The sequence below is a fragment of the Marmota flaviventris genome, chromosome 3 (assembly GCF_047511675.1).
Source record: "Marmota flaviventris isolate mMarFla1 chromosome 3, mMarFla1.hap1, whole genome shotgun sequence".
In the NCBI taxonomy this organism is placed as follows: Eukaryota; Metazoa; Chordata; class Mammalia; order Rodentia; family Sciuridae; genus Marmota; species Marmota flaviventris.
In genome coordinates, this window is record NC_092500.1 from 6,485,447 (window position 1) to 6,497,483 (window position 12,037).

The window sequence follows — 12,037 nt, forward strand, 5'->3', positions numbered from 1 at the left end:
TGGGAGGTGGCTCACAGCCTCCAAAATCCCCCGCTGCACCCGGGCGGCGTCGGAGGGAGCGGATCATGCTCTGCTGGGCGCGCGGGTGGCGGGACCCTGGCCCCAGCGCAGTACCGGAAGCTGCCCAGCGGGCACCCACAGCGAGCAGGGGCGGGAGCTCGCTTTATTTATTTATTTATTGAGACAGGGTCACACTAAGTTGCCGAGGCTGATCTCGAACTTGCGATCTTCCTGCGTCCAGCGTCGCTGGGTTTACAGGAATACGCCACCACGCTCGGCTTTGCGGTGACCGTTTAATGCCTACCTCCAAGGCCGGCATGCGTCCACGTGTTCCACCGGGCCCTGAGGTCCTCAACAGAGCCTGGCACAAACCAGCCTAATATTTGTTGTACAGATAGAGGACTAAATGTGTGAACTGGGAACGTGAAGGACCCCGCCAGCCCAGGTGGGGAAAGTTTCTAACCAATATCATCTAGTGTGCAAAAGGTCAAGAGCCCCTCGTCAGGAAGACCCTGTTTGGGGTGAGGAGATTTCGTTATAGGAGGGCCTACAATGATGGAAGAAAAATGCTCCCTTTGAATCTTTAAAGTGGGAAGTCTAGGACAAATTAAGGCAAATACTTCCTGCTCATTCACTGCGCTGGCTAGTTGGAACCCTGGAGAGGACTGGATATGGTCTCCAGGCTCACAGTCCCCCCGGGGCCCATAACTGATGAACCACAGAGGGCAGGAGAAAGACCTGTGTGGTGACTTGTCCCTAGGATGATAGGGAGCCCAGACCTGAAGATTGAGAAGACCACGGTCTGCAGAAGGTAAGGGGGTTCCCAGCCACACAATGCAGGGAAAGTTGTCAGTGGCTAGAAAATGTGGGCCCCAGAGGGCAAGGGGCTGAGAGTGGGGTGGCAGCAGGTTGTGATGGGACGGTGCATGCTGGGGTCCAGGAGACTAGGAGCTGGGGGCAGGCAGTGAGACCATTTCTATGAGGGGTGCACACATGGGGGTGTCATTAGCCCAGGAAAAGCTTTGACCTCCTGTGGACAAGGATCCTTAAGGAGTTATGCAGGAGTTATGCAGGAGTCATAGACTGTGGGTGACAGGCATTGCAGACATGACCCCTGTGAAGCAGGGTGATCTGCTTCCTCTTCTGCCCAGAGGACCCTCTGCCACTTCCTCTTCATGGATGATGCCTCATTTATACCTGAGCACCAGGCTCAGTGTGACCTCTGGGGAGGGATCTCCTGCACCTTCAACCTCAAAATTCCTTGATGCAACCGGCCCCTTCAATAGATTGGCATCAGCTCCCCATTTTCTGTCCCTCTGTCTTGTGATCTCTGTCACCCCACCTCCACCCCATCCTCGTATCCCAACCACTGTCCATCTCCGTCTCTGCTCTGCCTGCCTCATCCTCTTCCATTCCTGTGATCCTTCACCCTCTTGTCCTACTGCCACAAGCTCCTCCCTAAAAGTCACATGGCTCCCATCTTCCCTGTGTGGGACTCTGAGGTGCTTCTCACTACCTGCTGGAGAAGGGTGGATTTCCTGCCCCAGCATTCGCTGCCCTCCTGGGGCCCTTCTCCCCTTACATTCAGCTCCAGGAGTCCTGGGCACCTGCCCTCAACTCTCACGCCTCTGCACCTTGGCCTCTGCTGTTCCTTCAGTTACAACACTGTTCCTTTTTGCCGTTACCATTGAAATCCCACCCTCCTTTCAGGCCTGGTTCAAAAGACCTGTGTTCCAGGAAGCCTTCAGTCTTCCCAGGTGAAGCACATCTCCTCATCTCTGTCTCTGCCCAGTTACCTGTGTCTCAGCCCCACCTCCAGAGTTGGGGGTCAGGCTGTCTCTCTGGCTGGATGGCAGCCCTTAAAAGTGAGAGAAGGGCTTATTCAACTGTGTTTCCCCCCATGCCATCTACCAGAGGACCTTGCACACAGTAGAGGCTCAGTCAGTGTCTGTTGATGGAATCTGAGAATGAGCACCTCTCTCCCCGGCTCTCTGGGGGCGCGCACAGGAAGCCCCTCGTGGGGTGGGAGTACCATGGGCAATTCTTCAGGTCTTTCCTTCTTACCCCTGGTTGACATCCCTCAGTTAAGAGAGTCCTCAGGCACCGAGGGATGGGAGGGGTGAACAGGAGCTCACATTCCCAGCTGCGAGTGACAGATGGGCCCCCAGGAGTGCCCTCCTGCATCAGCTGAGGACGCCTGTGCAATAACAAGGTCCCCGAAGTGCTCGCAGCACGGGGGTCTGGACTGGATCCTGGAACAGAATAGGAATGTAGGTGGAGAAGCTGGGAGAATCCAAATAAAGCCTGGAGTCTAGCTGATGTGAAGGACCAGTGTTTATTCTAGCCTTGTACCACGCAGCGCCAGACTGCCGTGGCTGAAATGGAATGAAGGGCGGGGAGGAAATTGTGCACTATGGTCGCAGTTTTTCTGTAAATCTAAACTTACACCATCACTTAAGAGTTTACTTTTGTAAATAACCCAGATGAGAACATTTGGTTTCACTGATTCAAATTCAATTATGTACACGAGGGGCTTCCACTTAGGTCATACCGCAAAATGTAGTCATTAACAAGCATTCTTTTTTTTTTTTGCGGTACTGGAGATAGAACCCACAGTTGCTGTACCAGTGAGCTACAATCCCCAGCCCTTTTAAAAAATTTTTTGTGTAGATAAGGTCCCGCTAAGTTGCTGGGGCTGGCCTCTAATTTGCAATCCTCCTGCCTCAGCTTCCCAAATTGCTGGGATTACAGGTCTGCACTCCTATATCCGCCTCAGCCTCTGGAATTTAGGGGACACTTTCAAACCATAGCAAATGGTTTGAAATTTCTCAGTATTCTTCAGTTTTTAAAATGCATATGCAGGTTAATCTGGCCTCAAAAGCAGGTTAGCTTACACACTGTTTGTTGTCCACCTTAGCAAGGGTCCTCTAGCTATCCCCATAATTGTCAAGAAGGACCCAAAAGCTTCTTCCTGTTTCTTTATATTTGTGCAGTCTTCTACTAGTCCACAATTTTATCTGTCCCTCTATTGAGGGAAAGTGGGATCTTTCCCATTGTTTGCTTTATAAACAGTGCTGCAAGGAATGACATGGTCAGCAGTGACCTCGAGATGCAGTCCCAGAGGCTCACAGACAGCTAAAGCTCAGAGCATTTGTCGTTGTGACAGATGTTCCCCATCACCAGACTGTCCCACTTTGTATCCCACCTGAGCTGGACAAACCCACCTTGGCCTTGATGGATGAGGAGAGGGTCCAAGTTTTGAATTTGTGTCAGTTAGTAGGATATCATATCTCAGGGTACTTATAATCAGAAGTTTTCTTTTTATAAATTAACTTAGTCATATTTTTACATATTTAAGGGTCATTTGTATTTTTACATGTTCCTTCTCCATGGTTTTTCACTTTCTTCCCTTATTTCTTAGAATTCTTTCTGTCTTTCTTTTTTTCTTTTGTGATGCTGGGCACAGAACCCAGGCCCTTGAGCATGGGGGGCAAGCTGGGAGCTGACCCCAGCCCATTGTTATTCAGAACTCTTAAGTAATAGAGAGATGCATTCTTTCTCTGTGACATGAATTACATATCTTGTTCCCCAGATAGGGTGACTTTAAAAGAGCCTCTGTCCTGGCATTTGGGGAGGATGGTTATGTAACAAGAGATTTCTGGAATAGCAACGGTATCTGCAAGCAGCCCGGAAGGGTCTTTGTTAATTGAGTTAATGAACGGTCATTAACACTGTTTCCTGAACTTAGAAGAGGTCTAAAGTGGTTCTTCGTCCATGCTGTTAGCCTAGGTAGACCTGTAATTATAGTGATCTTATGGAGCCGAGGAGTCTGAATTTCCCTCCAAAAGTAAAAGCTAAGTTGATATATAGAGGACTTCTAGGTAAGTGTGAGGATCTTGTATGCCGAATGCACTTGTGTTTGCCAGGTATATGAGCATTCTAAAACACAGAGCTTAGGAAAACACTCTACCAAGATGATGTCTTCCAAACTAAAATTGTTAGTAAGGAGAGCTTTTCTCAAGCGTCAATCTGTGTACTCCTAATTGTATGACGACTGTCGTCTTTCAGCAAAACTATTTAGATGTGCCCAAACACTTGGTGTTCCAAACCACGCTACTCTGGCAGTTAAAAGACTGGGCATTGGATGGGCACAGTGTCACATGCCTGTAACCTCAGTGACTGTAGGACAGGAGGATCGCAAGTTTAAGGCCAGTCATGGCAACTAAGTCACACTGTATCTCAAAAGAAAAAGCACTGGGGGTGTGGCTCAGTGGGAAAGCACCCCTGGCTTCAATTCCCAGAACCCCTGCCAAAAACGACTGAGCATTGATCACCTAGGAAATACATCTGCAAATAAGTACACTCTGTTTTTTTAAACATTTGTTTTTTTAGCTGAAGGTGAAAACCATACCTTTATTTATTTATTATTATTATTTTTTTTGGTTTTAGTTGTAGATGGACACGATACCTTTATTTGTTTATTTTTATTTATTTATTTATTTTTAGTTTTCGGCGGACACAACATCTTTGTTTGCATGTGGTGCTGAGGATCGAACCCGGGCCGCACGCCTGCCAGGCGAGCGCTCTACCACTTGAGCCACATCCCCAGCCCTATTTGTTTATTTTTATGTGGTGCTGAGGATCAAACCTCACGCATGATAGGCCAGTGCTCTACCTCTGAACCACAACTCCAGCCCCACATTCTACTTTTTAAAATTTTTTTCGTTTATTTTTTAGGACAAGAAAATAAGATATAAAAATAACGTTTTAATTGGAATTTATTTGTGATATCTAATATTTTCAGAACTATTATAGACACTGGATTTTCTTTGCTCTTAATTTTATTTTGAGAAACCATTTTCAGTGGCACACAACTGTGATCTCAGCTGCTCCAGAGGCTGAGTCAGGAGGATCACAAGTTCAAGGCCAGCCTGGTCAACTTAGCAAGATCCTGTCTCAAAACAAAAAATCAAAAGGGCTAGGGAAGTAGCTCAGTGATAGAGGGCCCCTGTTTTCAATCCCCAGTACCATAAAAATAGATGAATAAATAACAACAACTTTGTTATCTATTTTCCTTAAAGTTAACATTTTACAGAATTATAACTTCTAATGAAACAACCTAAGCCATATTTTAATATGATAGCCAACATCTACAGGACAGATAGGCTATATTGACCCCTATTCATTAAAAAGAACTAATGGCCAGGCTCAGTGGTGCACGCCTGTAATTCCAGCAGCTTCGGAGGCTAAGGCAGGAGGATCATGAGTTCAAAGCCAGCCTCAGCAAAGTGAGGCTCTAAACAACTCAGTGAGACCCTGTCTCTAAGTAAAATACAAAATAGGGCTGGGATGTGGCTCAGTGGTCGAGTGCCCCTGAGTTCAATCCCCAGTACCACCCCTCCAAAAAAAAAAAAAGAAACAGTGGAACTGATCTGACTATTCAACAACAGAGACTTGAAAATGAAAACAAGAAATAGAAAGTATAAAGAGGGAAAATTGGTCATTTTTCTGGCCCTCACCCTCTAAGATCAGCTGGAACCCAGGGAATGACAGTTTCCTCTAGGAGAACTGCAACTCTGGTGAGTCATCGACCTCTCACTCGGGGATTATGAAGGCCCCAGAGACTAGGAGCCACCCAGTGCATATTCTGCATAAAGGAGGACCATTGGACAAGGGAACGTCCCCAGCCTTTCTAAGGGAAGCCAGGTGGTCCGCGAGACCCCGGCCCATCCTGGCAGATGGCACGACTGGTAGAGGAAAAGATTAAAGGAACTGAGAGGTTTCTCACAAAGTCCCCAAGGGTAACCCCAAGAAGCCTGCACTGACCTTAACAACCCAGCAACAAACTGGTGTTCAGCCAACACAGGGCGACCTGCTTGGTCTTCCAGCAGGGGGGTAACCTGGGGCAGGTACGCCCCCTCCAGCAGGGAGAGGAGGAGCCAGGCTCAGACTCCTGGGCAGAAGGGCCTGTGCGGGTCCCCCAAGACCCCCGCAGTGGGGATCTCCAAGGGCGGACATCATGGACCTCCGATCAAAATTAAACCCATCCCACTTGAGGTTTGCAGATCCAGGACCACACACACACAGAGAGAGAGAGAGAGAGAGAGAAGGAAAAAGAAGAACTTCTCTTCGTGTAAGCCACTAGAGGATGTCCAAGTCCTGTTCAAAAAATAAAAACAAAAAAACCTATTTAAGCTAAGTTCCCCTCTGTAGTATAAACCAGGGCTCTTGGGCCTTTCTGCTCTTGTAGTTGGACACAGTACCTTTATTTTATTTATTTTTATGTGGCACTGAGGATCCAACCCAGGGCCTCGCATGTGCTAGGCCAGTGCCACTGCTGGGCCCCAGCCCCAGCCCCTCTTGTGGGTGTTTTTCTCTGGCTGTGGGGAAGTCCTTTGGCCACCGATCAGCTCCCACAGAACCACGCGCAGACCCTCGGTGGGGCCGACCTTCGACCACCCCCCTCCCCGCTGGCTGTTGCCACTCCAAGGACTTTGGTTGCTGTTCCCCATTGTTCAGTCCTTGCCTTATTTTTTGGGAACTGGGGACAGAACCCAGGGGCCCTTAACCACTGAGCCACATCCCTAGTCTTTATTTTTTATTTTCAGGCAGGGCCTTACTAGGTTGCTGGGGCTGGCTTTGAGCCTGGATCCTCCTGTCTCAGCCTCCTGAGTCGCTGGGATTCCAGGGGTGCACCACGGTGCCCGGCAAGCCCTTCCTTCTTAATCTCCACGTGCAAGTGCGAATCTTCCAGACTGCAGTGTTCCACACCGAGAGAGGGGCAATGGGGGGACCCCGGGCTGCTTCTCATTGTCTTGAGGTGACCCACAATCTCCCTTGAGTGTGTCTCTGCTTCCTCAGTAAATCACTGAATGTGCCTAAACAGAAACAAGCAAACCAACCAAAGGATGCCAGTCCATCCCACAACTGTCCCCGTTGACCAGTTCCTGTCTGTCTCCTTTAGTAGGAGGACGCTGTCTCTGTCCAGCTCAGAGCCATTCTGGAAGCCAGACCTTCACCCTTCATGGCGGACGCTGAGGAACAAGGGATGGGAATGAGTCAGGATAAAAGAGTAAATAAACCCCAGGTAGAAAGGAGGCAAAGGTCCGGCAGGAGGCTGGCCTCCCCCAGAGCCTCCGCTGGGCCCCTCACACCTTCCTCCCCGGGCAGCTTTCCTCCCGGGTCGGTCACTTCCACGTTTCGGGGAAGCCTACGGATCTTCACTCACAGCCTGAAAATCGCTGGAAAGTTCACCCCCGGGCACCGCTCATCAGCCCCAGTCCACGCGTCTTCAGAACAGGCTGAGCACCGAGGCGGAGCCAGCGCACTGTGCCAGCATCAGCTACCAGTCAGGTAGGACCCGAGGACCTGACCATTCCAGACCCCCCCAGAGCATCTGTGACCAGCGGGGGTGCCAGCCCACATGCCCCATCACGTCCTGCTAAGACCCTTTAAAAGAAGGGCCTGAGAGCCCCAAAGTGCTTCTCAGTGGACAGGTGGCCTCCATTCTCCCTCAAGGTGTCCTCCTCGCTTTCCTAAGTGGATCTTTCCATCACATATGTCAAGGACCCCGCTGCCTTCTCTGGGACCTCCTGTCACCCCCTCTGGTGACACGGGAGTTCACCACAACCCTCTGTTACTCCGGCTGGCTGACATGGCAGCCAGCCTGTCCCCTGCCTACTGGCCTAAGCCACAGTGGCCCCAGCACCTCTGCCAGGACAGCTGCCCTGTCCTCCTGCCCACCCCTGGGGCGGGGCTGGACCTAAGGCAGCTGGGGGTGGAAGGGAAAAGACGAGGAAGAGGCTCTTTCTAGTTGCCCCACAGCCTGTCCCCAGCCCCGTGCTCAGGGACATTGGCTTTTCACTTCATTTCAATTAGGCCTTTGAAAGTCTCAAAGTAGAGTTCACCCGACCAACAGATCCTGACTGGACAACGGCGCCTGGCCTCCACACGGGCCTCCTGAGACTGTGTTATTCGGGACGTATGACCCTCCATCTGGGGAGCGTCGGCTGTGGCCATTCCTGGGCAGGTCTGAAGAGGGTCCCTGGGGAGGGGCACGAGGAAGCCCCTTCCCACCCACTGCGAGGACCTGAATGTCCCACTTGTGGGGCCGCCCAGGGGCTCAGATTAGCCCCCGTCAGCGCGGCTGCCACCTGATGGGTTGCTGCAGTCACAGGGCCGTAAGCCATTTACACGCCCTTTGTTCCAGGTGTCTAACGGGAGAGGAATCATGGTTCCTTGGTCCCCAAACCCTTATGCTTTCAGATTCATTGAGAAGCATTTCCTGAGCAGTTAGTTTGTGTGAGACCAAGTCTAGACTAGAGAGACCTAGAGACACCTGTCACTGGGGAGCACACGGTGAGGGGACCGGAAGAGGCGCAGATTAGAGACGCCCAGGGCCGACTGGGCAGGATGGGTGGCTGGGCGAGGAGAGGAGCTGGCAGGATGAGCCTCAGACACTGGTGCTGCTGGCGAGAGAAGGGCGGGACAGGAGGTGCGGGGAGGCTAGAGGTGAGATCCATCCTGCTGGATGCTGAGGTGTGACTGTCCCCTCCACACACGTGCTGAAATTCAATTGCCACTGCTTGGCTGAGGCAGGAGGATTGCGAGTTCGAGGCTAGCCCCGGCAACTTAGTGAGCTCCTGTCTCAAAATAAAAAAATTAAGGGCTGGGGATGTGGCTCAGGCGGTAGCGCGCTCGCCTGGCAGGCGTGCGGCCCGGGTTCGATCCTCAGCACCACATACAAAGATTTGTGTCCGCCGAAAACTAAAAACTAAAAACTAAAAAAATAAATATTAAAAAAAATATTAAATAAATAAATATTAAAATAAATATTAAAAAAATTAAAAAGGGGTGCAGATGTCGTTCAGTGGTAGAGTACCCCTGGGTTCAATCCCCAGCACCACCAAAGAAAGGAAAGAAGGAAGAAAGAAGGAAAAATCAGAGAGAAATCTAACGCCGTTGAAACAGCGGCGTCGAGAGGGGGCTCTTAGGAGGTCCCCGTCTGCAGGGCTCTTCGCGCAATCCAGCATCTGGGTTCGCTTGGGTCCGTTTCCATTGATTTCCTTTCTCTTGGCCACTTTTCCCTGTTTCTCTGAATATTGAAAGACTTGGGTTTCGTCCTGGTTATCGTGAATGATATATTATCCGGAGTCTGGATTCCGCTACGACCCTCCAGAGACTATTAATTCATCTGTTTGAACAGACAGTTTACTTGGTGGAAATTCTGTAGATGTGTCTCCTTTTGGTGGAGGCAACTCAAATTTTGGTTTAGTTTTTTTTTTCCCCCGCTTCCCTGGGCTGCTCGGAGCCTGCTGTGCCCACACAGCCCCGTGCCAGGGATTGAACTCAGGGGCACTTACCACCCAGCCACATCCCCTGCCCTTTCGATTTTTTATTTTGGGGTGGGTCTTGCTGAGTTGCCTAGGGCCTCGCTAAACTGCTGAGGCTGTCTCTGAACTCACGATCCTCCTGTCTCAGTCTCCCAGCTGCTGGGATTACAGGCGCGGCCGCTGTGCCCGGCTCTCAATCAGAGGTTTGGGCTGAGTGTGGACATAGATTTTGAGTCTCTTCCTCTCCAGCTCTCACCTTCTAGAACTTCTGCCCCCGCTCTCCAGCCGCCACTCTGTGGCAGTGTGGTCACCCTAGTCTCCGTTCTCTAGCTTCCCAAGCCAGGGAAGCGGAAGCTGTCCATGTGGTGAAGACTGGGGCAGCCTTTAGGCCAACGCTCATGTGAAGGAGGGGGACACGCTCAGACCCTCCCTTTTCTCCCAGTCACCCCCACCCGGCGTCTGCCTTCGTGTGGTGGTTTCCTGGTGACTCCAGGCCACAGCTTTACACCATCATCTGTGGAAGATGGTTCAATAGAAGCCAACGGGGCAGTAGCTGTGACAATACAGTGTCCAGAGCAGGCCACGGCAGGGAGCTATAAGGGAAGGATGGTTACCCAGGGGAGGCACCAGGGGCCTCTGTCATCATGGCTCCGAGGTAGAGGGAGCTCGGCGCTCACAGCTTACTTCCCTGAAGCCAAAGGAAGAGGCGGTTTCGAGAAGGGCGTGAGAGCCGGGTGGTGGTGTGCCCCTGGAATCCCGGCGGCTCGGGAGGCCAAGGCAGGAGGATCCCGAGTTCAAAGCCAGCCCCAGCAACTGTGAGGCCCTAAGCAACTCAGTGAGACCCTGTCCCTAAAAAAAATACGAAATAGGGCTGGGATGTGGCGGTGGAGGAGCACTCGCCTAGAATCCTCAGTGCTGCAAAAGACGAAAGAAAAACCTCAGATCACAAATGTAGAAGGGAAAGAGAGAGGTAGGGAAGGGTGGCGCATTCACCCGCTTTAAACTTTTGGTTTTGTCCCCAGATAAATTGATCAGGCTTGTTGGAGACCGGAGTGAAAGGACACACGAGGTGCTTCTGAGTGACACAGGTTACGGCACTGTCCAGGCCATCTGCCTGGTCACACCTGGAGATGTGACCAGGGCACCCGTCCCCACCCAGCAGGCCCCACCAGGAGGGCGTCCCTCACTTCTGCCTTGTTTGGCCTTTGAGCCCTCACCTTCCAGCACTGAGGCCCGTCCTGGGCTCCACTCACCGACACAGTCACAGCCCTGCCGGCTCCGAACCCATGGCAGTGTTCTGACATGTGACAAAACACCCAACGCGACCAACCCAAAGGGAGGCACGGGTTGCTTCGGCCCCTGGTTTCCGTCCACGGTTGCTTGGCCCCCTTGAGAAGCCAGCACATCGTGGTGGACATACTGTTCACCTCACGGCAGCCAGTCTACAAGGAGAGGAAGGGGGGCCGGGGTCCCTTGAAGGACGTGTCTCTGATGACTGAACTTCCTTCCCCTCCTGAAGGTTCCACCAATCCCCAGGAATGCCACAGGCCGGGACCTCGCCGTCAACCCAGGAGCCTTGGGGGACTTTCCAGAGCCACATGACAGCCCCCGCCCTGCCTCTCTCCCTGTTCCTTGGATCCCTTCCTCTGGGCGCCAAGGTTGCAGACTAACAGCCTCAATCGGGCCCACATGGTGTTTTTCAAAAACTGGATTCAGTCGCCAACTTTGGCAACTTGGGAGAACTTCCCACTGGGATTCAGCTCTCCAGCTTCCCGGGAGCTGGGGATGACAGGCCTTCGCTCGGATAGGTGACTCAGGAGGGGCCGCCCCTTTGTTCAAGGCAGGGGCCCCTACCTCCCCAGTGCCACCACCCTCCTTTCTTGCAATCCACGGGCTTGGGGGCTGCCTTAGACCTCGGGCTGCCGTAACGAAGTGCCACCACTGACGGGCGGGTTGGAGCCACAGAAATGTGTTTTCATGCTCCAGAGCTTGGCAGGACACCGTGGTGGTGGGGGGGTAAAGGCCCTTCTCCAGCACGGCCTTGTCATATTTCTGCAGTGGCAATGACCCCATTTCCAAATAAGGTCATTTTGAGGTACTGGGACTTCAGCATCTTTGGGGGCAGCACAACTCAAGCATATGGGGAGGGGAGAGGCCAGCGTCTGTGCCATCTTATCCCGCGTCAGCGGAAACCCCGCTGTTATGGAGGGTGGGGTGGGGAGATTCGGGTTGAACATTTGACAAGAAGGGACCCTTCTGGTACATGGATGTCGAACACATGCTGCTCCGTGGGCTTGGGGAAACAGGGACGTTGATGACAGCCAGACGCAGGGCAGATGCCCCAGGCTCATGGAACATCAGTCTCGTGAGAAGGAGAAAAGGGAGGCTCCTCACTGGTGGAGGACCATGTGCAGGAGGGGCCACCCAGGCGAGGACAGACCACCTGACCTGAGGAGCAGGCAGGAAGGAGGCCGAGCTCTGCGTGGGAGGGAGGAACAGGGAGTGTGGACGGCACCCGGGAGGGAGAGGCCTGGACAGAGAGCTGTCAGACTGGACAGGCCAGCGAGGCCAGTGGACACCGCCTGCCCCTTCCTCTCCCATGTATGCAGGATATGTATGTCCATCGTCCATCCATCTAGCATCTATCATTCACTTATCATCTGTCTGTCATTTATAATCATCTATCATCCATTTATAATTCATTT

The 12,037-nt window shown here is 52.0% G+C and overlaps 1 long non-coding RNA gene across 1 annotated transcript; it reads left to right on the forward strand.

Moving 5' to 3' along the window:
• Window positions 1-133: 133 nt before the first annotated feature.
• Window positions 134-8,479, forward strand: LOC139705149 (uncharacterized). Its single transcript, XR_011707004.1, has 3 exons — window positions 134-811; window positions 7,171-7,353; window positions 7,879-8,479. It is a non-coding gene; the product is annotated as an uncharacterized lncRNA (long non-coding RNA).
• The last annotated feature ends 3,558 nt before the right edge of the window (window positions 8,480-12,037 follow it).